At 39.8% G+C, this 24,775-nt stretch overlaps 1 protein-coding gene across 1 annotated transcript in view; it reads right to left on the reverse strand.

The window, feature by feature from the left end:
• Positions 1-9,880: 9,880 nt before the first annotated feature.
• LOC139277013 (teashirt homolog 2) overlaps positions 9,881-24,775 on the reverse strand; it is a 472,086-nt gene continuing 457,191 nt past the window's right edge. Inside the window, exon 3 of the mRNA XM_070895015.1 lies at positions 9,881-10,346. The gene's annotated coding sequence lies outside the window, so the exon portion shown is untranslated. The remainder of the gene's footprint in view (positions 10,347-24,775) is intronic.

The following is a 24,775-nucleotide window of genomic DNA, read 5'->3' on the forward strand; positions in this document are numbered from 1 at the left end:
AGACAAAGGGAAAGAGCAAGAAAGTGTGAGTGTCACTAGAAGTTATATGGAAAATAAATATTATACAGTACTCAATAAACACACAAGAAAGCAACTTCTTCAAATGTCCTTACAGAGTTTATTTAGCCTGATGTAGAAAGATCAGAAACAGTTCATTTTCATAAAGCATAAAAAGAGCACTTTTTGTTCAGAGTTGTGCTTGGAAAAAATCTAAATATATATTTTTTAATCATATAAATAGTTCTCTTTAATAAGTGCATCAGTTTGTTTTTCTTTATACATATCCACTTTTTTGTATTATAGGTCATTGTCATTGGAGAACCCAGTCTGACAAAAATGAGCCTTTCTCGGGGCTTGTGCCCCAGTGGATCAACACTAAAAGCAGTTTCAACTTAAATTCAATACAGACAGTACAGGAACGACTGTACTAAAACAAAAGGCAGTCTGTCACAAAATTATACATCAGTAAGGTTCAGATAATGAATAGGTTTCAACCAATAAAAAAAGTAGCAATATTTTAGTGACAAACAATTTCCATTCAATACAAGACTATAATCTTGGACAATTCTATTCAATGCCAGGAAATAGTTTCTCAGGTCTTATTTAAAAAATAACAATTGCTTGGTGGAAACGCAAAGAAAACTTCATTTTTTTTGGAAGTCAGTGCATAAATATATGGCTGGCATTTTCTCTCAATTTCCAATGTTGCTTTGCTACTTAATAGTTTATATTTACTCATTTATCTCTTTTATATACTGATGAAAAGATGCAATAAATAAGTATCAAATCAAAGCATGAGAAACCTTAATTTGTGGTCTCTGCATTCTAAACATTTACATGATACTCTTCTGAGGCATATTAGGGGATTTGACCGATCAATGGTATTGAATATATAAAATTGTATGCAATTGGGGAGGAGGCCTGTTAACCACTACCTCAGATTAAGGTGACTTTGACTTGGGCAATTTTATTGTGACTATTGCCATATTAGAAAACAGCCATTTAAACTGTTCAGAAGCTGGAAGCCAGAAGGCAGAACAGCATTTAGCAGGTAATTAATCTGTACAAAAAAAAAATGGAGCATTTTTTCAAAAAAACGGCCAACATAACATGAAATCATACTCCCTAACAGATTACAGAATATTTTACATGTATATACAGTGCTTCATGTCTTCATAATAAAAATTGAAGTGCAGTTTCTTCTAACTCCTATAATGTACTCTTAAACAATGCAACTCCCCCCCTCCCCACCCCAAGCCTTTGGGCTTCAATTAATGTGAATATACAATTGGATTTTTAAAAAAAGGATGTAAGAATATTTATATACAACATGCAGTTGAGTTATAAAATGTCTGAATAAGTATTAGCAGGCTATATATAGACTTAAGTAAACTATACGGGTACATAAAGTAACCAGAGGACTACGGTGGTCAGCCACTTTGAATATCTCCAGTTATTTGTACATAAAGAACAATGTTATAAAAGGTTCTCAGACTTAACCATTTTATTGTCCCATTGTTTCTGTTGAAAAGCTCCTAGTATGATACAAAGTTATGGTTGTCCTGATTTGATATTTAAAATTGATTTTTGTTGGCTAATTGCTACACAACCTGATTATTTTTAATTAATTCTGGTAAAAGTTTTGTGTGTGCTAGTTTTCTTTCATTCACAAAACAATACACACAGGCATGTAATTTTATTCAATTCATAAACAAGGAAGAAAAACTCAATCAGTGGGTTTCTGCAGTCCTTTTCTTTTTCTAAATCTGTCTGGAGTTTGTGCTGGTACTATTCATACTACCACTGTGACAACCTTGGTACCTAGGGACAGACCAATACCAGGTACAAGATGTGGCTAAGTTTCTTGAGTATGAACAGAAGCTGCAAATTACTCAAAGGGAAAAAAAACATTGACAATGAAATATTCTTTATAACTATTAATGGCGGCATAATGGCAATGTTACCGTCTTACTGTAGACTTTGCATTACTAATTAAGTCACTTCATTTTCCATCTATACAGTACTATACTTTCTCCTTTTGCACAACTGCTTCTTAACAAGCAAATAGTATTAGAAGATTTAACAGCCAGTTTTTAACAGCTAATTCTAATTTTGAACAATGCAGATACTAGAACTATTGGGCAATATCCAGATATCAGTACGTAGTCCAGATCTTGTAGGAAATTCCTTTAACATATTATAATAGACCTCCCTGTGCCTGTTTCCAGCTATTTTAATTATACTGAAACTATACTCTATCCCTTATCCTTCATCGTGTTTAAGTCTAACAATTAGAATCAATGTACAATTAAATAATGGAACATGGGTATCATGTTTTCATAATCTCCTATCCAATTTTAGGCAATTAGCATTTATTTTTGCATGGTTTATTTTTCAATTCAAATTTTCTCCATTTCAGTGGAGGACTCATGGCTGGCTGCCTTAGCAGCAGAAGGATTAATTCTTTTTTTTTTGGCTGCGTGTCCTTGCAACTGATGTCAAACATCCGGGTCTTGTACATATGCAAATGTACTATTATTGTGAATCAGAGCTGCACGTTGCTAGTTAAGTTGACGAGCTGCGTATTTTTGTACGGCTCTACTTCAGACTCCAGTCTAGAACCGATATGCAGATTTCATCCCACCCTAGCCCACGGAAATCAATGGGACTTCATGGGAATGCACTAATCTGCACTGAAGTTTACAAGAAGCTTATCCTGACAGTACCTGCAATGATCCTCACTTCCCAAGACATTCCTACTCTTGGGTCAGCCGAGCTAATCATGTCTGTGCACCAGTAATAGGCCAAAACTAATGAGGTGAATATTATCACTTGCTAAAAATGAAATCCATGCTTCCCAAATCTGCTTTACTTCCTTTCATGGAATTTTGGAGCCTGCATGATGCTGCCTGACGCAACGATGACACTGGATGAGGATTGGGTAGGATATAATAGGAGTCAATGATCAATATCATAGGGTGCAATGTTACTTACTAATAGCAAGAACTTTAAGATGACAGAGCTAGACAATTGTTATGTTGCTTTTAACACACTAAGGAGCTAGGCCATTTGCAGAGAATGACTGTTCTGTGCTTTGACCTGGCTTTTTGGATCCTTAGTCCAAACCCTTTCACTCTGAAGGAGAAAGGAATCTAAAGTAAAAGATCCAACAAGCCCTAATTACATTCAATAGAATGCACAGCACAGGCCTGCTCAAATTGCCGATGACTAGCATTGTCATTGAAAAGTCAGTAGAGTTGATTCTGATCAGCAGTGCCCTTTGCTTCGAATTTTATTTATTTAAAGCTGCAGCACCCCATCGGCTTGAATCTGTGATCTGAACGTATTTGCCAAGTACATTTTATCCTTTCAACAATCGTATCTTTTTACGTCCAAATGTGGACATAGTTAGAGATATGATCTTTGCTGGCATGCATCAAATGTTATTTGTAAACAGACCTGCTGGCAACTAGAACGGACGCCACAGCACAGACATGAGAGTGAAGAACTGGACTAACTGGCTCTTTTAGTCACATGCTCTCAGCCATTAGCATAACTGTAAACAGAGCTTTGCTGTCAAACCGATTTGGTGACTCATAAGTTGAAGTTTTTAATTTAACAATATCTTGATATCTGAATTGAAAGAAAATCATAATTTTTTGAGGAGGGCGAATGCACGTTGCAATTACATTCAAAACCTACATTTAAAATGATGACATTCTGCAAGTTTTACTTAATAATTTGGGTGCTTTATAGCAAAATGATGGATAACTGTAATCAAAAGACTCCTAAAGTATAACTTTCAGAATTTTAATCTACTTTATTTGGGAGGCAAGCCCAAAAAAATCAAATTACTGCAGTCATGTTGGCACATGTTGAAGGGATTTGCAATATAAACATGGTAAACATATGATCCAGGGCAAAAAGCTGTTCACTTAGAAGGAGTTTCTGGGTTGATAGAGAAGAACAATATTTCACTTTACAGAACCGATTATAATGGCTGTAGTTTTAATTTCTCATTTCTGTGTACAAATGAGGTATTCAGCTAAGTGCGGCTACCTCTCCTGCAGGACTCACATGTGTCCAGATGCATGATGCCATAGACAAAAGGAGTGAAGGAACTTTCATTTCCGCATCGGGTTGCAACATTAAATAAAGTCAAACCACAACCGTATCATCAAAGCACTCCTTGGTCTAGTGCATCTTTCCCTCCTGCCATAAAAAATATTACTTGCTTCATGCTTTTCATGTCAAAACTGCATTTTAACTGCTGTTTTTGATACCCATAAGCGAATTCCATAAGCTGCCCTGTAGCTTTTGCAGTTATTGTTACTTGCAAAGTGTAATGGATGATTGATTGATGGACGAGTGCTGACACATCAATGAAGCTATTTCGACCAGCATCTCTATCAAATGATGCGCGGGGTATATTTTCTGCCCACGCCTCATTACCTCCAAATGACATTTCTGAAACTTCATTTTCTTTTTTTTCCTTCTCCCCAAAGCATGATACTTTTGTATTCTGAACCTGGCTGTGCGTGCCCTGAGAAAAGCAATTTTGCTATTATGTCCGACTGGAGTTTGACTGACATAGTCCCTGGGAGGTGAATGACAGATTTTTTATGCTGGGTTTAAGAGGGCTACAGAATTTATTTTGTAATACAAAAGACTGAAAGGCTTTCCTGTCAGGCATCATTCAGTCACAACCCACCACGAGCTTTTCCTGTGCTCGTTTCTCTATGTCTAACCTCCCCAGTCTACTCCCCAGGTCTGCACAAGACACAGAACAATCAAATCCATCTGCTGTCTGCCCGCCTTGATCTTCACCAGTGGACAAGGTTTTTTCTGCCCCTAAGGACTCTATCCACTCTGCATTATACAGGATAAGGAGATGATTTCTACACTAGAAATATACAATAACTGTGCCAGTAGTCAGTTGTATTAAAGCAAAATGAGATTTGTGGCTTCAGAATTTTCAGTGATGACTGATTTTATTGAATTGTTATTGAACATGGTCACAAAGCATCACATAACCTTCAGACGTAAAGAGGCATCTAGGCTCTGCGGAGATTCGATGATAAAGCTTAAAATTATATACAATGCCCAATTAAAGTGGATGGATGGAAAAAAACACAACAAAGGAAGAGGGGCTGCACGACAATGGAATGCCAGTATGATCCAATCAGAGGCAAACTCTTGGGATTAACTCCTCATGGGATTGGATCAGTTGGAGTGGGGGAAACCATAAATCAGTGGCTCTCAATTCAGGCCATCAGATTTCTCTTGAGCACCAGTAGATGTAAGCCGAATGGAGCACAATGTCCTTGAGAGAGTGCAAGCCTCGACCAACAATGATGGCAGGAAGAGCAATCTGAAAGCTAAAAAAAATTATACAAAACAAATGGGTCAGTTAATGATTCAAAATACCAAAATAAAGATTTTATTTTTCTCCTATTTAGAAAAAGACTATCGTATCTAGCCTCTATCGCTCCGGATGTGCCGTACACTTTTCTCTGCCCAGGGTGGCAAACTGGGTGCAGGACTCTGCCTGCGGCTCACAATAAAATGGCGCTCAATAAATGAGCACTAGGATACGCATATGGAAAACATGGTCTGGGGTGATCTGTCTTTGGATTTCCCTGTCTTCTCCTGGGAAAGTGTCTGATTCTTTATTAATGTTTCCTGCAACAGCTCTGTGGTTATCATAAACTCATTGTGCAAGGATTGGTGGGTCTGGACCCGTTCTGGCTCTCTACTATACAGTGTGCTGACTAGGCTGGATGATAAAAAAGATGTTTAGAACTACACTCACAACTCTTCGTGTTTTCAAAAAATTATCTTCCATCTATCTCTGCCACTGTATATATGACCAAGAAAAAAATATATTCCAGCCTAGAAATGGGATTGTGCCCGAATTGGGGTGTGATCCCGTGCGGCACATGCCTCCATGCACAATCAGTCCACTGGCCTCACTGGAGAGCTATGGACACCAGTCTTGGCCCCTGAGGCAGCTCACTGGTCCCGGAAAGAACGATGATCGGCCGGCTCAGACACCAACCCAGGCAGTAGGGAAGTAGGGGGGGGGGGGGGGGGGAATTATCAGGTAGAGGAAGGGATGCGATGCAACTGAGGGGGGAGAGAAGGGAGGTAGTCTGGAGGGGTAAATAAGAGGTAATCAGGAAGGAGGAGAGACAATCAGGAGGCAATTGTGGGGGGGGGGGAGGAGGAAGGAGAGGTAATGGGGGGGCGGAGGAGGAGGAAGGAGAGGCTACGGGGGTGCAGGAGGAGGAGGAAGGAGAGGTAATGGAGGGCAGAGGAGGAGGAAGGAGAGATAATGAGGGGCGGAGGAGGAGGAAGGAGAGATAATGAGGGGCGGAGGAGGAGGAAGGAGAGATAATGAGGGGTGGAGGAGGAGGAAGGAGAGGCAACGGGGGGGGGGGGGGGAGAAAGGAGGAGGAGGAGGAAGGAGAGGGAATCTGCGATGGGAAGCAGACTGGTGACCGGCAGTGGCCCACAGATTTAATGTGAAGCTGAGAGGAGCACTCCTAAATAGTTAGAAAGAACAATAATGGAGACCCATTTGTTTAACAAATACTTGCAGATAAGACCACTGTAGGGCCTCATGCTGGACCATTACTGTGAAGTGTAATGACTTGAAACATATTAGACGTAGAAGCTGGAGAGAATATAATCCATTCAACTCATGTCAACTAAGTTCAGCCATTGGGTAGTTACGCTATATGAATAACTGCCACGGTTACATATTACATACCTGCAACAGCTTAGTTTAGCAATAAACTGTGCTTTTAGATTCAAAATATCCAATCAAAGCACTTTTAAGATGATGCTAGATTGCCAGGCAATGACACTTGAAGAGAAACCTATAACCTCGGAGTGCTAATCTCCACTTTTATCGTTACCAGTTAGTTAGGAGGTCAATAGGATGGAAGCTCTGATTTTTTACGAGCTCCAATAGCCACTATGGGGACCCAGGAGAATTGGGCCGAGGACACTATTGGAGGCTTAGAGTTTCACACCGTCAGGAGCCTTCAATGGTGGGAATAGGATGTGGCTGCTTCTGACGCCACATTACGTTATCAACGTGAGAGCATCAGCAGACAATTGGATTTATTTTTATGTGACTATTGTATTGAATATCCAAATCAAAATCATCTAATCAGGCGTTTACAGATGTCCTGCCAAGTTGTGCCGTTAGAAGGTATTTTTGTATGGTTTGGGAATGTCTAATTAAATATGATGAATTATAATGGTTTTTCAAATGTTCAAAAGATTACCAAGTAAGAAGTTCAAGTGATAAATGTATCAATCGACAGGCAATAAGCAGCAGTTGTGCACTGATCAAATGTTGCAGCTACAGCTTTCGGTCACATGCACCTGGCCATCAGCACTGGGACCAAGCTCTTTATTAATGTGAAGAGCTGGTTTGTTTGCAGATCATACTCGTGGATTCCTATTTTTATTACTATTATATTACTTGTTAAATTTATAAGAAGTAAATAATAAATAAATAATGCTGTCTGCTCCGTTACCAGACTTCTTGAAATAAAATTACTGAGTCATTTTGAGATAAAAAACTAACGGACATGTATTTAATTGATAGCTATCATCAAGTTATGCTGATTATATGATCCCAGAGCACTGCTGTGAATGGTTACTGGTGAAATATGTACTTCAATAATATATTTAGACTTGCAGGAATATCGCAACATCGTTCTTGATCATTCGGGAGCAATGGCCGCCCTCTGACAAAGTCATTATTGAGCCCTGTATCTGAGAATGGAGAGGCTTTCAGCCGCTGTAATTCTGTTGGCTATGTGTGATAACAATAGACTAGCAGGGATTATTCATAAATATTGACCAGATTGATGTGCCGAGATATTGCATCAGATATTCCCTTTTAACATTTCTCGGGATTTCTTCTGCTTGAGAATGCAGACTGAAAATCCTTCACCTATTAAAGGCACCTACTAAAGAGATCTACTATACGAGGAGTCTTGAGGCTACATTCAGAGAGCAGCAAACTCTCTCAAAACAATATGAAAGCATGTAATCATGTTAATATTGATTACAAGTAAAGGAAAGTAGGATGCGGCGGTATGGAGTACTGAAGTGTACCTGACACACGGCGCCTGGGATTACACTAGGTTACTCATGGATGAGGCTTAATATCGGCAAATGTGGTTATTTTAACTAGAAATCTGTAGGAGTAGCCTTGTCAACTTGCAGGCTTGGGGTAAAGCTGGCGTTGCGGATTGGCCGTCTGTAGTAGGAACCACCCGATTATCATTGTTGGACAGTTTCTGTAACAGGCAGCCAATCTGCAACAGGCGAGCAGCAAGTTGAAAATCTACCCTGTGCCATCAAATCTCAAGCCAGGGTCACAGCAAGAACATGATAAAAAAAAAATAGTGCATTTTAATATTTACTTAGGAAATATTTTTTGACAGAAGAAGGAACTTTTGCACTGAGAAACCGACAATGTAGTAGTTGCGTATTTAATGAAAAGTTATGCTGTGAGCGCGAGCCGAACAAGAGGCAGCTTCACTGTGCGTCATGCCTGGCCTCAGATCTCGAGATGCTGAAATGGCAGCAATGCAGTCAAGTGGTGCTGGGAGTCACATACCACAGGTCCTATTGCTCTCATAAAAATTAGTTTCACCAAATGGATTTAGAATCAGGGCATCAAATGTATTATTAATGAAGTGACGGCGGTAGGAAAGAAATGGACTGTGTACTGATCTGTGTATTGATGTGCAATACTGGCCTGCCTCTCTTGGCCTGCGGCTGAAATGAATCTTTAGACTCCATCAGTGAAGATAAATAAGAAACCCATTGAATAACACAGAGCTTTTTAAACATTATTTGTACTGCAGGTAGGACTTGTCTGCTTCAACTTCAGATCAAGCCAAATAGCACCGGACCAAACTGAGAAAAGCTTAATTTGAAATGATAATTAATAATGAAGTGTGCTATAAAGTGGATACATACCAGTGAGCATCAAAACAAAAGAAAGAATCCCATTTTCGAGACAGACCTCATAAGCCCAGGGCGCCTGCATTTATGAAATCAGATTTTTGAGTGGATTATGTTTTTCATAAACTACAGTTTGCTGATATACATCCTCTATACCACCAGTGCTGTATCTCGAGGAGGTGTTGGGACCTTGGTGGGTTAACACTGACTTGTACAAGATTGATTGGTCTTAATAATAATAAAAAAGTCTGAATGTTCTAAAAATAAAAGTTACATTAAAAAAGCTGATACATTTGTCCAGCCGTGTTGAATAAACTGAATACCTGATGTGTGTGCCTGTGGTATTTATTGAACTCCTAGCCGCAACATCATCACTCATTTGTGACTTTGTCTCTTGTGACTTTATCAGGGATACATGGAGATGCATTCCTTATACCTCAGGTGCCTGCCATGCATCCTGCATTATAGCTTATACTGTCTGTGAAAACGAGAAGGTATCAGGATTGAACTGCAGTTGTCTGCTCCCTCGTGATAAGTTTTTTTCCTCCTTCTGCTGTAGGTTCATACTCGGTGTGATGTAGGATGTCGGAGGAGGCCATTTTTTATACAGCGACAGCAGCAGACTGATTCTTGTGGCAGCGAAAGTGTTTGTGTTAGTCCTTGTTCCTACCCACAAAGAAGCTGATTCTGTGCATTACTGCAGCAGATGATTAACAGCGTACAAGGTTTTTTTTTCTCTGGCTGGACCTCGTTCACTGCTTCATCAGTCCTTTTCTTCTTAGTTAGACAGATTGATCCCTTGTGCTGTTAAGACTGGAGTGGGAAACCCAGGTGCAACATTGACAACTGCACTGGCAACAAAGCGCCTCCTTCATAGAGAGAGAGGCCTGTGGGCCACAGCCCCAATTCAGCCATAATTCAATGTCAGCGTCAGCAGTAAAGACATTAGTGTCCAATGTGATTGTATCTTTGCATTAAACTTGGGCATTAAAGTTTGAAAAATTGTACCTTTTTTGCCATCAGGAGTAACCAATTGACGAAATAAGCACATCAATGTTCCCGGCCATTATCCCCTACAGAAACACTTTGTTATATGTGCCGCAGAGAAGCAGCAGGGAGTAGAGAGCCAGAGCACAGTTTATCAATGAAAATCTAATAACAACCAAAAGAATCGAGCTGAAAAATCAATACTTCATTACCAAATTGTTAGTGAGAATGAAGAGTAATTGCAGGAGTTGAGTGCTCTTTGTGGTCAGAGCACCTGGAGTTCAATGTCGCAGCTGAAGTGATGCAGGAGTGGGCCTGGAAAAGGATGGCTGGACTGCAGATTGTGATCATTGTTTACCTTTGCCCTGAGGAGAAGAAAAAGGACGACATTATTACTACATTTTAACTTGCTTTCTACTTTATCCTTAACTCTCTAGACGCAAGTAATTAAAAAACAAAGTTCCTTCTTTGAAGTCTCGGAGCATTTTGGAAAAAACTGTCGGTTGATTCTGTGAGCAGCACAGCGGCGGGTAATTTTCCTGCTTCCCATTCATCACTCGACGACGTTTCACTGATCTAGGTTTGAAATTCATCAGGGATCTTCAAGCGACATGAGCTGAGGCTGAAGTGTCCTCTCCGACAATTACAGGCTTTCAGGGCTCTCTGACTCACACAAGCTGGACGCTCACGTGTACTCCAGAATTGGAGGGTTAATGAGACCAACCAAGTGGGTTGGACCTCACCAGCTGGAGTAACTCTTTAAATCCTCAATGCATCCCCTCCTCCCCACCACACATGCAATGATCCTTTAACCCTTTAGGTTGACCTAGCAACATCTTAAAAGCACACTTTCAAACTTTATATCTTGCTATGCAATTTTCCTGCACATTTAGTTGAGTGCTACTCTATTCAAAATGAATTTTCTTTTCAATGACACAGTTTTGATTACAGAGAGACAATTTCTAACAAGTTTGATGAATAATGACCATTAAGGCACGCTCCTTTGTAATCGCCTACATTTTAATGCACTATCCTTGCTTGCAATTCTACAGCAGATCCTAGCACGTGAACATTATTTCTTTGCTCACCGATCTTTAGGGCAGTTTCAGTTTCTGTACTATTGCTTACTGAGCAGCAAACATCTTCAGAAACGTACAAAAATTTTTGAGGAATGAAAAGAAATCCTTTCAACTTTCTTCCCTCGGTTTCTAAAAGCCCCAACTGCTGCCAGGGAGTGGGTACATGAGGGCCAGTTGCCCTTCAGTATGCTCGCATCAAAATGTACGATCCAATGTTGGCAAACTATTGAACTGCAAGGGGCATCACAATCCTGATCTCACCCAATGTCCAGACCTGAGCATCTTCCAGCAGCAATCAGTATCTGGATCGCTGGCTGCCTCATCCCCTCCCCTACCCCAGGGATTTGAAAGCTATTTGTAGCACCTCTACTGACTGAGATCTGCTAACTCAGCGTAGACTAGAGACCTGGGTTTGTATGGCTCAGTATCACAACAGAATATTAACTGACCTTTAGAGAAATCCATGACTACATCGTACTCACTCAAGGTAGGTGTTTAAATAATCTGGTGTATCATAAAAAAAGCGGGAAAAATGACAGCGCAGAACTACTGCAAACATTTTGAAAACCTTGGCTACGGTCTGCATTTCACAGCATCTGGGAAAATGACCTGCTCATTTATAAATCACAAGATGATGAAAGAACATACAGAAGCATGGAACTCCTTCACACACTTAATATTTCTGAAACAAGTAAATGACTTCTCTCCCATATATATATTTTATCTCATTCCTGTGGAACGATTGTCCATATGTCCACAATTGTGATGTTACAATGGCACAGTGATATCACCCTAAAGTTTGTGGTATTTCTCTCTCCATTTATATGTTAAAAAAAATTAAAAATCAATTTTTGAAAACGGAGAAGTACTGTGAACAATCTGCACAGACTGCTTCATGCCTCTCTGTGAAATACATCGTTTTTATTTCTGCTTATGAAGCAGAGTTTCATTCCCTTTTGACTTTGTTGCCCCTGAGTAATGCAGTCAGCCTTGGACATGAAAATAACAACTGTGTGTCGTGAGGAGGGAGCGAGTGACCTCTGGTTATTTCTGTGCAATATTATAACTGCAATCCTCAGGCAGGTACAGGGATTCCTTGGACAGTGAAACCTGATAAACCAGCCTAACAGCTGTCTAATCTGCACTGGTAGCGAATCATTTCATCGGAAAACTATGCACTAAACCAAGAAAGAGGTAGAGAAAACAGAATAAATTGAGAAACACTGCTGCTGGATACCCTCTGGCTGTCCTAATTGGCAAATGCCTTGCTAGAACTTTCAGTGCTTGCCTTTGTTGCAAACAAGATCGGCCTTTTCCTCCAAACATATTCAGGAGGAAGCTGAAAAGGTCATTTTGTGATTCTAGCTGAAATGATACCTCCGGTAAGTGTTTCAGCCAGGTATACAAGCACGCACTGCTAGTGACAGACATCACAACACACAGTCATAGCCTGAGTTCTACTGACCTGTTGGACTAAGGATTTTCATCTAATTTCTTTCCAAACTGTTTACTGCAATTTTTGCACTTTACAAAATGTAATTTAAAAAAAAACTATTTATTAACATGTTCAAAACAGCAATATTGAGCTTTAAATAAAACCACACCCATTTACTACTATTCCTGATATGTTCTTAAAACTGTAGGCCCTCATAACAGCTACATTAAAAAAAAGAAAATATTTGAATATGTCCAAATAATTAAATTTATAGTTCATAAATCACCTATTAGTGCTGCAGCTTCAGCTATCATTTATCTCCCTCCCCAGTTGTCAAAGAATAATTTTAGTTCTCTGCTATGTTCCCTGAACTGTTCTCATTTTTGGTCATGCTACTCCAAAGACAGCCACTAGGAGGCATATAAGAGTCACTCATTGATGCTGCTTTCTGTATGGAGGAAGGCTGGCGTCTTTCTCCACACAATGGGTGAGATGAGATCAGGTACCTGAACCCAAAGTACAGATTCACGACTGTCACTCAAAGCACACTGCCCCCAATTCCACTCAACTGTTTGCCCCTTAAAGTGGCACCAGTGATATGCTGTTGTCAATGCATTTCAGGTCTGTTCAGCTGTTGCCTTAGTTACAGAAAACTGGTACCTGTAAGCAGGTAGGAGGCACCGGCAGCAGAATAATGCCGGTAGGGCTTAGCTTCAAAGTTTGTGCTTATGTAAACAAGGAGCAGGTTTTATCTTAAAGAGACATTACAGCCTGGTGATTAATTTTGTTCAAAGGGACACTTCAGTTCAGGTAAGTGAGACATTTACCAGATTTTAAAACAAGGATGAACAGAAGGCCAGAATCAGATGGGATGATGATTTCATTGCATCACTGATTATGTCTTTTAATTTTTAATTAAAAATGAGCCCTCACTCCAAAAAATGAAAATTAAATAGTAATTACTACTTAACTGCATAACTAAGACCGTCTATTTCCACCTCTGTAACATCGCCTGTCTCCGCCCTTGCCTCAGCTCATCCGCTGCCAAAACCCTCATCCATGCCTTTGTTACCTCTAGACTTGACTACTCTAACGCACTCCTGGCTGGCCTCCCACATTCTACCCTACGTAAACGTGAGGTCATCCAAAACTTGGCTGCCCGTGTTCTAATTCGCCCATCACCACTGTGCTCGTTGACCTCCACTGGCTCGCGGTTCAGCAATGCCTCGATTTCAAAATTCTTATCCTTGTTTTCAAATCCCTCCATGGTCTCGCCCCTCCCTATCTCTGTAACCTCCTCCAGCCCCACAACCCCCCCCGAGATATCTGTGCTCCTCTAATTCTGCCATCTTGAGCATCCCTGATTATAATCGCTCAACTATTGGTGGCCGTGCCTTCTGTTGCCTAGGCCCTAAGCTCTGGAATTCCCTGCCTAAATCTCTCTGCTTCTTTCCTCCTTTAAGGTACTCCTTAAAATCTACATCTTTGACCAACCTTTTGGTCACCTGCCCAAAATTTCTCCTTATGTGGCCTGGTGGTAATTTTTTTTTGTCTTATAATACTTCTGTGAAGCATCTTGGGATATTTTACTACATTAAAGGCACTATATAAATACAAGTTGTTGTTGTTGTATCAGATACACGGCATACTTGCAACATGGGAGATACATTTCTACTTCGCCACCTGTGCAGTAATGTGGCGGAGTGGACCGCCCGCTGTTATAGAAACTGCTTGATTCTAAACCCATTGATGAAGATCGGATGAAGTCTCTAATGGTTGGGAGATCGGCTCCGACACATTACTGCCCAGGCGATGAAGCTGAAAATGACCCCAATGATCCTGAGCTGTCTTTGACAGGCGTCCATTTCTGCTCTACCTTGGAATATAGGCTACTTAAAAAAAACCTCTTTGATACTCCTTTAAAACACCCCAACTGAAATAAGGTAAAATAAATGTTTCAAACAATGTCTGGCCATAACAAGTACGGGTGCTAAAAATAACTTTCTCGCTCAAGAATAGCTTCAAAATCATTTTTTGTAATACAGTACAGGTATCAGAAAAATCAAACAATACTATTCTCAAAAAGAGAAGTCAGTAGTGTAACAGCTGATTTCTTATTCTAACTTCAGAATATACATGTGATTTTCAATAAAATATGGAGTGAAACAAGAAAAGGAGGCAGTCCTGAGGCCATTGATTTAAATTTTTGAAGTGTATTATTCTTGGATTTTTACAGATTTTTGAGAAAAACAATCTTGAAATAAGATGTTCTTAATAAAGTTATTGTTGGCTCATTAAGTTCCTGAAACCTTAATACGTTTATTTTTTCCATTCCCTTGTGCCTACTAGTCCTCTCTATGTAAGCTGGTGGGAGGCTAGAACTGCCCACCATCACCCCATGGCTTCACGACTTGTATCGTATTGCAGCTGCAATCTGGTAGCAGCAACTTCTCACCCAGTGGGTTACAGTCTACGATAGATTCTTATGCAAGCGTTTCCAAGCATAGCAGGTGGTTGGCTCCACCTTTAATCCCACAGATTCTTCGGCTCGCGTGCGGCCTGTGTTATTTTAACATTGACGGGTGAGGAGATCAGTGATGACGAGGCTGCTCTTTACAGCAAATCGGTTGTTGGCCACAAGTCGCACATTGATCCCAGAATCCAACATGAAGGACCATAAGTAAGGTGTTTGCTTTTTCTCTTTCTCCAATAGCGGGAATGTTTCACTCTCACACAGGGCCAGACTCAAGCTTCCAAACATTCAGGAGATCAGGAAAAAAAAAAGAAAAACTTGCATTTATATAGTGCCTTTCATGACCTCAGGGCACTCCAAAGCACTTTACAGCCAATGAGGTATTTTTGAAGTGCAGTCACTCTTGTAATGGAGGAAATTTATCTCAACGTCAGGAGGTAGATTTAAGTAGCAATTTGAAGATGTTCTCACCTAGTTCGACTCTTAGAGACTACAAAGATGCTAACTTTTCTCTCCCTTCGCTCAATATCCCCCCAACCCGCCCCACCCCATGTCTTTACAGATCCTTTTCTTGCGTCATTTGCAAAGGCTGGTTGACCACTTTCCCATGAAGAGATACATGGTCGCTTTAAGATTCATGATTTTTCCTTTCATTTCCTGCCATTTCTGTTCTCTGCCTGCAGACCATTTGCCAAGACTGGGAGGGAGAACACCGTCTGGACTGCAGGCTCCTCCCACACATGCAGCTCATGTACAAGTGTGTCCCATTTATTTCAAGCTCGGCGATCTATGATACAGACAGCATGCAGACCTTGTTACATTTTTATAACCATGTAAAAAATTTTTATTATGCAACATTGTATTGTTTTGAAAGTAACAGTTAATGATAAATGTATCCGAGTGCGCAAAGCAATCGACTTTACAAAAAAAATTGAAATTGATAAATGGGCGCTTTGGAAAGTGAATGTTGCCATGCGATGGCCCATTTGTATTGCAGCACCAATTCACAAAATAGTTCGGCTGATCTACATTCGGCTTCACTGCTGTTAAACCCACGCCATTTACATTACAGAGCGGTTTTAATTACAACCAGATTAGAAGAAGAAAGTAAAAAAAAACCCTGGCCATTGGCAGGCTAGGTGGCTGTTGGAATTCCGCTGCTGTTTGCAGTTGTTTTAAAATCTGTCTGAATAAAACCATTTACTTTAGTCTCAGTAGCTTCCCTAGTGGCGAGGGAAGGACTGTGGGCAAATAAAGGTGAATCTGCTTCATTTTCAGTACAGGGGGAAGTGGAAACCCTCCATCCACTCACCCTACCAGTGCTTTTGTTTCTTGCTGCACCATCTAGACTTCTATTGTAACCAGAAGCCACACTGTCATCGGAGCTCAAGTTGGAACTCGTGGCATTGGAAACAAAGCATAATGGCGTTCTTATATTGCGCATTTTTTGCTGACTTTCATTTGTGTCACCGTTAGACTATCATAAGTAGTCGGTCTCTCCCTAGCTGTACACTCACCATTTTATCATGATGTATGGGCTCTACCCAACTCCTCACCAACATTTGTGCACAAATAAAATACAATCTTAGTGTTGGGTTAATCACCCCCTTAGCACTTGTGCATTTATGATGGTGAAGGATACAGTTCTTGGGCTCAACTCCCACCAACTATCCTATTTGTCCATTAGAAAAGCTAACCGGGGTAGCTCCTAGAGAATATTCTAGAAATGCAACACATTGCTGTCCTATAGAAGCATTACATAATCCATTCAACAGATTGATAAGAAATGTCCTTGTGCTCTTAGCAGTTCTTGGTGAAGTTTACTCTTCACCTTTTGATAATGTCTCCTTGGCACAACTGTTGGTGAGGAGTTGGGTTGAGCCCCTACACTATTATAAAATGTAAGTTACATGGCGTTACATAGACCTACAGCACAGAAACAGGCCATTTGGCCCAACTGATCTATAAGAACATAAGAAATAGGAGCAGAAGTAGGCCATACGGTCCTTCGAGCCTGCTCCGCCATTTAATACGATCATGGCTGATCCGATCATGGACTCAGATCCACTTCCCTGCCTGCTTCCCATAAATCCTTACTCCCTTATCGGTTAAGAAACTGTCTATCTCTGTCTTAAATTTATTCAATGTCCCAGCTTCTACAGCTATCTGAGGCAGCAAATTACACAGATTTACACCCCTCTGAGAGAAGAAACTTCTCCTTATCTCAGTTTTAAATGGGTGGCCCCTTATTCTAAGATTATGCTCCCTAGTTCTAGTCTCCCCCATCAGTGGAAACATCCTCTCTGCATCCACCTTGTCAAGTCCCCTCATAATCTTATAACTTTCGATAAGATCACCTCTCATTCTTCTGAATTCAAATGAGTAGAGGCCCAACCTACTCATGTGTCAATCCCCTCATCTCCAGAATCAACCTAGTGAACCTTCTCTGAACTGCCTCCAAAGCAAGTATATCCTTTCGTAAATATGGAAACCAAAACTGCACGCAGTATTCCAGGTGTGGCCTCACCAATACCCTGTACAACTGTAGCAAGACTTCCCAGCTTTTATACTCCATCCCCTTTGCAATAAAGGCCAAAATTCTATTGGCCTCCCTGATCACTTGCTGTACCTGCATACTAACCTTTTGTGTTTCATGCACAAGTACCCCCAAGTCCCGCTGTACTGCAGCACTTTTCAATTTTTCTCCATTTAAATAATAACTTGCTCTTTGATCTTTTCTGCCAACGTGCATGACCTCACACTTTCCAACATTATAATCCATTTGCCAAATTTTTGTCCACTCATTTAGCCTTTTGCAGATTTTTTGTGTCCTCCTCACACATTGCATTTCCTCCCATCTTTGTATTGTCAGCAAACTTGGCTACGTTACACTCAGTCCCTTCTTCTTCCAAGTCGTTAATATAGATTGTAAATAGTTGGGGGTCCTAGCACTGATCCCTGCGGCACCCCACTAGTTACTGATTGCCAACCAGAGAATGAACCATTTATCCCGACTCTGTTTTCTGTTAGTTAGCCAATCCTCTATCCATGCTAATATATTACTCACAACCCTGGCGTTTATGCTTCACACATGTCTCCTCCCACCCCTCTTCATTTAACCCTATCAGCATATCCTTCTATTGCTTTCTCCTTCATGTGGTATCTAGCTTCCCTTTAAATGCATCTATACAATTTGTCTCAACTATTCCCGGCACATTCCACATTCTTATCACTCTTTGGGTACAGAAGTTTTTCCTGAATTCCCTATTGGATATATTGATGACTAACCTATATCTTCATTTTGAAGAACATACTCAGTGATAATCTGTGTGCTCCGCTCTATCTTAATATGCTTATCCATATTAATAAAGATTCTTAAATTATATTAAAAATCGAGTCCTCATTCCCCGCAAATTACAAATTACATGCATTGCTGGCTGCAAAAACCATGCTAGCTGCTGGTCGCACAAGCCAAGGGAGATGTGACTGCTGGGGAGAATCTCTGTTGTGTGAATTAAGCTGCAGTACTGGTTTAGCTGTGATTTGTACAATATGGACACCCCCTGGCAATCAGAGCCTCCTCAGAATTGATTACTAGTTAAGAAGCCACAGCAGAAGTGATAATAATAAGCACGGATCTCTAGTGCAGGGAGCAGTGAGGTGAGAATCACTTTCCAAACAGCTCCAACATATTTTCATTCAGGGTTGGGTACTCTGATCTGAGTGTTGTTCAAGGCCCATTCAAGAGACGGAAGGAGAAAGAAAAGGGAAAGGAGAGAGAGGGAGAAGGAGGGAGAGAGCGAAAGAGACGGAGAGAAAGAGAGAGGGAGTGAGAGAGAGAGGGAGAGAGAGTCTTACCAAAATGTTACTTTTAAAAATCAAAATGGTTAGAAAGAATGTTTTAAAATATATTTCTCTATCCTTTTCAGTATTTTAAATAGAAAATGTTTAAATGATCAGTGCTGATGATGTAATCGGGAGAACTGGCTCCGAAGAGTTACTGAGCCTGACAGCACTAAATTAACACACACGGTTAAAATGACACGATGGCTGAAGAACTCCTGGGTTAATGACTGTATCTCTGCTGATGTTAATTCAGTTCCCTCGCACTGTCAGGCTCAGTAAATCTTCTCAGCTAGCAGTCCCTATACTGCTTCCATAAAAGTATGGTCCAAATGAATAGAAATGCACAAAAAACCCTAAACTTGTTAAATGTTAATCTTAATTCCGTGTGACTGATTGATTTGAAAAAAGAGGTACTGAAGATAACATTCCTTCCTTAAGTAACCTATTCATCCAATCTGATCCTTTTACAAAGTTTGTTTCCCTTGCAAAAAACTATTTACCTTCCCTTCTCAGTTTGGTCTCACGTTTTCTGGGTGATTGAAGAAAAAAATTTAATTCGTGTACTTATATAAAGAATATATGATTTGTGCTAGAAATCAAACTAATAATGGAAAAGCGAAGAACATCATTTTAGATAAAATACCACAACTTTGCAAAAGCAGTACAACTACCATGTTGAAGGAAAGTGAAAAAAAAAGATTCTACATCCCCACTTATTTCACATTCCTTGCAGGCTGATAAAAGGACATTGCAGCAATCTCAGCAAATGTTTTTTTTAATGTCTATACATTATCCAAGGTTATTAGATTCTGAAACTGACAGGACCTAACCCTGCTGAAATATACTTTACCCAGCCCCAAAATGCAGTTTGTGAAACACAGTTAGAACGCAGCACATAAATGCAATATGATAAATAGGTCTGCTCCATCAACACACACATACAATAGCATTTACCAGTCCCAGCGCTGGTATTGATCAAACTGCAAAAATATCTTAGGAAAGAAGAAGATGCAATAACCATTGATTTTTTTTAACCCAACGAGTCAGAGAAATTACAACAATAAAACTGATCTGCATTATATGAACACCGGGCTCCGAAAAGGTCAGCGAAACATCAATTAAACGAAACCATTACATATTGCCGCTGTCATATTTAATATCATAAGCCACCTCCTACCCTAATCAGCAAATACAGGTCCTGAAACTATAAATAACACAAATATACTGGTAACAAAGGCAGTCTATGTAAGAGGATTTTGTGAACTTCAATTACTGTATATGAAATGGAAAGATCTAGAAGGCCACAAACCAGTAGAAATGTTAACAAAAAGAGATGTTACACAACTTAATCTAACGGACAGTGTCTGTGCTTAGATAGGCAGCACAGTAACAAAAGCCTCTAGATCGGGATAGGTGCTGAGACTACACGCTGTGGCATTTTTACTGTAGCCCAGGAGGGCCTTTGTGCCGACAGCACTCTCTGGGCACAAACACTATTATTATTATTATTTGATGTCCTATCTGAGGGAGTTACTCTATTCTTAAAGTCCACAAAAAAAAACCTGTGAAGAATTCCAATAAAAAAATGGAATGTTGAAGGTCCTGACATTTTGTAGTCTGCAAGCTTTATATTATATCTTAAGCCTATATTAATGCCATTTCATAGTGAGCATTCCTTCTTTAACCTTAAATACCTACATTTTGGGGTTAGTGTCTAAGCCATACATAACCCAGTTAGGAGTGTCCAATATATTGAAAATTTGATTCAATATCAATGTTTTTCTACATGCAGCATCCAATTAAATTAAATTAAGTAAATAAAACTGTAACAATCAATATTTTGCATTACTACAAGTTTCTATTGATTTAAGAGTAATTAATAGAGGTCCACTGTTAACTTCAAAATTATTACCGACTATGCACAACAACTGACAAGAAAAGGCATTTTTTAATTGTGAAGGGAATTTAACTGCTGACTTCATTTTGACCCCTTCTTTCCCATGATTTTCACTTCATGAAGACGTTGAGAATTAAATAAAATCAATACCGCTGCAATTTACTGAGAGAAAACAGCAGAATGCAGATTACTTGAATATTTTGCATTGCCCAGGTTTCAGTGCTAACTGATAATTGCTTGGAATTTGCTTGTTACTAACTGTGTCTCCTATTTATTTCAGCAGGTATTTTTTTAAGCTCCCTCTCAGCCCTGTTCTTGTACAGTCTGTGTCTGCTGCTCTGCCTCCGCAATGGGGTTCCAGCCACAACTTTATGGTTCCCTGATTGTCTAATTGCTCCTCGCTACGCCCCTTCCACGTTACTGACAGTAGAGCACACTGAACCATACCATCCTAAACTCAAGAAGAAGAAAAAGAATGACAAGGAGATAGGAAAGGAGCGTCAAGCAAAAGTTTAAACAAAGAAAAAAAAACTATCAAGGAAAGAAAGCATTAAATCAAATGAGTTGGTCTGGTATCAAACTATAGTGATGCCTGTGGAATTTGTGAGCTAAAGTAATCACAACAGCATTGAATTTACTCTAGTCATTACACCTGTGATGTTGGAATAGACTGGGTGGCTTTGTGATAGAAAAATAAAAATGTAGTAAAACGTTACTGCAATTGTTCCCACATGTACATTTCTCGGAAATCTGGACTGGAATTTGTGCTGTGGTTGGGGTTTCACTTCACCAGGTTTCTGTTATGAAATCCTGGATACTAACGTCAATCACGCACATAGAACACTGGGCATTTTAACAGAGAGTGCTCACTGGTCTCCTCAAGCAGGGAGGAAGGAGAAAGTAAACTAGAATGTCAGCAAAGCCAAACAGCCATCCTTCTGCACCAGTGAAAACTGTTACATCAGGAGACTTGTGTACAAAAGCAGGACTGAGAGGCTGCTGCTTGTCGAGTTGGCTGGAATTTCCTTGTCAAGTTGCTGCTCCTCTACTTAGTGTGCAGTGGTTCTGGTGCATTTGAATAACAGGCTGCCTTCCACCGCTTCTAATCTATTTCAAATTGAGATCTTAGCTTCTGAGAACAGAAGTATATATTGTAATTGTTGTAAAATGAGGAGAACAACATTTAAATTTCTGACTATGTGGAGATTTGATCATCAGGATTTGTTAATGATACCATGTCGGTGACTCAAAATCAAAATAACGCAGCCCTACAGATAAATAATATAAGGCAAAAATGAATTATAATGCCAACAAAAGCACTTAAGTCCCAGCTCTCATGGCTTAAATCTGTATCGCTGCAGAATGCGGTGTGTGGAATTCAGGACACAGATTGTGCACTGGCTTAAACCAGTACAGTTATTTATTTATTTCATGTGATTAACAATTCATTGGTTTTCTTTTTTATGAGTACAACCTGGCCTGGCACATTCAGCATAATCTATTTTTTTAAAACATTAAAAATATGCTGTATTTATAATCTGCAGATAACTATAACCAGGGAGTGGTTAGAATGTAGGTGGGAACAAAAGCAGCGAATGGAAAAGGCGGCGGTACTGAAAGAAACAGAAGGATCGGAGGATAGCCAGGTGCACGGGACTCACAGTCTGTCCCAAAGCGATTCATCACTCTGTTTTTAGTGATTATTCACAGCTTGAAAATAAAAACAGACCAAAATAAAAACCCCCGGAGATAAATGGCTGAAATTGTGCTGCCCAATTTCAGTAACGAATAGGCTAGTCTGATTAGAGTGAAATTCCTCTGCTATTTTAACAAAGATGCTAAGCCATTTAAAATAAATGAACTCGTTTAAAATAAATGGATTAGTGTCTTTGTTAAAATAGCTGACAGAAGAATTCCATTTGAATGCATTAGGGCCACAGAGGACAAAAACATGCTGGAAACGTGAAATAAAACAGTAACTGCTGGGAGCTCTGATGAAAGATGATATCCAAAACAGGATCATTTCTTCCCCTATCAGATGCTGACCAGCTCTTTCTGTGTTTTTTTTATATAAGAATATAGATTTTTGAAAGATGCCATAAAATGATAGTAAGCAAAACAGAAAAGATGGCACAAACAAGAAAAGAAATTTGGGGAAAAATGTGAGGGAGAAAAAAAATCAAATGATAGAGGGAAGAATAAAGGAAAAAATGTAACAGAAAAAGATAAAGCGAAAATAAAGACTGCGAAAAACATTGGAGAAAGGGAAGGAAAAGCAATGAGTTAGTGAACAACATTAGAATATAAGAGAAAAAGGAACGGGAAAGGAGGGAAGAATGAACAGTGTAGGAGATTAGACAATCTCTTCCAGTCTTTCAGATTTCAATGCAAACTCCATCGAGAACAGCCATTGAGCATTTATCTGCTCTCAACAGCTGGTACTGGAAGTGGTATAGATTCTGGCATCACATCGGTAAGGATCACTTAGCTTGTTAACTCATGCCATGGTATCAAGAGCTGGATGTACTACTCAGAAAGCTTCACACTGTAATCAAACCTTGATGACATAGCACTCATTGTGAACTAAACTGTTCAAAGCGACAAGGCTCCAGAACACTATAAAAACAACACAGATGCACACCCTGGGTGAATATGGATCACACCCCTATTCTAGATTCATTGCAATAATTTGTCAGCAACTGCTTTCATTGTACACTGACTTTTATCTAGAACTGATAAAAGTCAGTGTACAATGGGCATAACTGACCTGGGAGTGTTTAAATACCATTGTGTGTGAAAGATTGTTTCCCATCACAAGGAGCGCAAAATTATATCATTACCACATCTCATAAATAATAGAAAGTGAGGGCTAAAAAGGTATGTTGCATAGATTTGAATTTTGATAACTTTGAATTACAGTAGGGCACTAAAAAATGTTACTGTCTCTTTAAATGATGGGACTTGGGATTACACTGTACTGAATACATTTTTCCACTACATCACACACTGTCCCAGTGCACATAAGATAGTTTATTGCTCTGCATGATTCATAACCCATTTCTCACATGGGAACATTACAAGGTTCAAATTATATAAAACCTCTCAGTGTTGATAAAGAGCAGGGATATGAAAAGTTGTAAATCAAGGCCTTTGATTGGGCTTCCTGCCTGCTAGAGATACTCTCCTTTTCTGTTCTAGAAATTAATGTATGATTGAAACACCATTTTTCTGGACACTGGGAACTCTGGGGAAGGAATCTGACTAGATTGTTAGGGTGGCTTTTGCTAACGAGTTTTTTGAGCAACCCCCCTACTGAGGCCTAAATGTCTGCGATATCCATAAACAACTCCATTCTGTCCAATTAAGGAGACAGAGATGTACCTTCCTGTCAGATAGATTTGCATGGATAAGCATGTGAGATCATAAGGATGGTGAGGGATTGTTCCATGTCTATGAGGGATGCGTAGAATGGATGACTTCCATTACAGCCCCCTTACACTTTCCCAATTACTGCCAGCATTTCATTAATTACTAATGGCTTTCCCTGATGTAATCATCTATGTTTAGCCAATCAGCAACTTCTCTCATCTTGCTGAACCATTAAAGCTGGATGACTAAATCTATTTGCTAAGGGCTCAACTCACCCCTCCTGAGTCAAGGATGATAAAACCATTCATGATTTAAAGGCTGGATGTGAATGGACTGTAAACAAACCTGAGTTGATAGTATCAAACATGGCATCAAGGTTGAAATCAGCCATGCTCTCTGTAACGGGGATGTTTAAAGGAGGCTCTGCGATCTTTGTCTAAAAGCTTTTACATGAAGATGGTAGATTTTTAGGGCTCTAGTTTGTGGCTGTAAGATTGATGCAGGTGCACATTTTAGCCACCATCTTAGATTGTACTGATGTCTCAAAGTAACAGTTTGTGTTCCTCTGATCTCCTGCTAGTCGCGCTTCCTCTCGCTGTCGCTAACAGATGGTATGCTCGCTTTAACCCTTTGTAAGCTGAATGAATATTTTTAACTTTCAAACACACTCCTTTCTTTCATTGATCACCTGACTT

The sequence above is a fragment of the Pristiophorus japonicus genome, chromosome 12, assembly GCF_044704955.1.
Source record: "Pristiophorus japonicus isolate sPriJap1 chromosome 12, sPriJap1.hap1, whole genome shotgun sequence".
Lineage (NCBI taxonomy): Eukaryota > Metazoa > Chordata > Chondrichthyes > Pristiophoridae > Pristiophorus > Pristiophorus japonicus.